Source organism: Atta colombica, unplaced genomic scaffold (assembly GCF_001594045.1).
Source record: "Atta colombica isolate Treedump-2 unplaced genomic scaffold, Acol1.0 scaffold300, whole genome shotgun sequence".
Taxonomy (NCBI): Eukaryota; Metazoa; Arthropoda; class Insecta; order Hymenoptera; family Formicidae; genus Atta; species Atta colombica.
The window spans coordinates 212,266-214,750 of NW_017259405.1; positions in this window are offsets into that span (position 1 = coordinate 212,266).

Sequence of the window (2,485 nt, forward strand, 5' to 3'; positions counted from 1 at the left end):
ACTATTACATGTAAAAGTTATACAATAAAAACTTAGAATGAAGAGCGCAGCCCGTGCAGCCAAGGACATAATATCGTTACTTTTGATTGCGTCTGACGCAAGATGTTAATCATCAGAAGTCCCATCAGAAAGCTGACTATTTTTTTGTATATAGTATTAAATTTTGCAAAAACTATTCGTACATAAATTTTCAGCTTTTATAAAATACTTTTGTTATTATTTTTGACGTCTGTGAAGGAGTGCCGGCGTCAGAGGTTTTAACATCTGACCTACTGATTCTAGCATTTTGACTTTTATTCTAAATTGAAATAAAATTTCAAAAAACTAGTTTTTATAAAATAATCACGATTTTTTCATACTTTTTAGACTATACGTGCAGTTGAATAAATTAATAAATGCGTATTTGTTTATTACTTATTTTTACTTTGTTAGTGTTTGTAATCAATACGATATATGACTTATTTTTTTCATTATTCTATCATCTTATTAATTCAAATTATCACAGTAGCATGCAATGCGGAAAGAGGGGACTTGGAAAGGAAGAGAGAAAGAGAAGGATAAAGAGGAGGAAAAGAAGGAGAAAGAGAAGAGAAGAAGGGGAAAGAGAATAATCCCAAAGCTTGTTTGTGTAACGTTACAGTGTTATTCGTTAACATTATGTTATATGTGTTAACGTTATAGTTTTATAGAATGTTCTTTTTGACAGAAGAGATATTTTATTCTACAAAATAATTTATTACTCTCTCTTCCATTCTTTCTCCATTAAATTTTTGTTATTTTTTAAATATATTATGTCTATATAATGTTTCAAAGTATACGTTAATATTATTTCACTGAATATGTAAAAAATATTATTGCAGTTCATTTGTAAAAGTGTTGTAAATTACAAATTTTTCCAGTATATTTTATTTACAATCTCAACTATATATGCAGTATCTACTGAGCATATTTAACAGCATTCTGTGTTTATTCTGTGTTCATTATATCATTGGAACAGCAATGGTCAGATTCATGGGCATATGCAGGTGGGGGCATTTTTCTTCTTAAATTTTGGCAAGAAGAAATAATTAAATTATGGAAATTACTGGCTGCGTTCAGCAAAAAAAGTAGCATTGCAACTATTGTAAAATTTTTTAATATCATTGGTTTATACATTTAGATCCAGTAAGGAATTAAAAAAAGGATGATAATTCCTTACTTAAATTCTTTAAGGAGATGCTGGAGTGACGGCCAAACTTGATCGATGTCCATAGTAGATTTTTTAAATTTTAAATAAAAAAAAGTTGATAATAGTAATATCTTTAATTCATTTCTTACATTATCGTTCTGTTTCACTCAAACGCATACATTTGTCCTTATTTAATATGCCGCTTTAAGATCGAACATCTATTATTAGACAACTATTGCTTTATTATTCCGAGTCTTTGCTCAGTTGCATTCGTATACACGTATAATTTGCAAATCGATATAAATCTTTCTTTTTAAGCTTTTAATCTTAGTATTAAACTCTGTATTGTTTGTGCACGTAAAACTGAGTGCTGAACTGTCGTTTTGTCCATATGAGCTGTAAAGCTTTTTGTTAAGGAAATATTTACGTAAGATAACAGCTCTACGAATTGAAAAAAATTTTTAATTTTTTTTTTTGTATTGTAGTATAAAGTTCATTGCGGCATCTCCCACGATTTTGCGTCTATACTTTAATTCTGTAAAAGGATTTTTGATTGCGTTCAGTAATTCAGTAAATTCGGAGATTTATATCGATCTGCAATGTCCGAACAATTTGATCATTCCAGCATCCCTTTAATAGCTGCTTTACTAAAGCAGTGATTTTCCGACAAAAACTTATCAACTTTTTATTATTAATAGCACTATAATCTTTTATTATGTTGGATATGACATTAGAAAATTTCAAAAAAAAAGCACACAGTTTTTTCTGATTATAATTTATAATAATTTATAATAAATATAATTTATAATAAATAATTTTCACATTGAATTATAGTATATTCTTTGGAGGGATAAAAAAATAAAAAAAAAGGACTTAAAGCATTGTAATTAGCAGAGATATCAAAAGAAGCCGAAATTTTCTTTCCAGCAATGAAACATGCCTTATATTCTTTTTAGCCCAACCGTGCATGAGTATTATTGAAAGATCTTTTAGTACATTGTAAAGGATAAAAACTTGGTTGCATTATGTGCCCGAAATTTGCCTCAATGGATTAGTTATATATGCTAACAAACAGTATTTGCCAAATGAAGAAGCTAAAAGGAAAAATATCAAGAAAGTTCGCTGAAGTCTTCGAAGATTGCTTTTATCGTACATATGTATATCGTTTAATAAGTTTCGTGTAAAAGTAAATTTTTGGTTTTCTCCTTGCTTGAAATTCTGTGTATATCCTTATAATCAGATTCTTAATTACTATGCATTCTTACAAACGTTTATGTTTGTGCATGTGTATGTATATATAAAATTAATATAATTAAT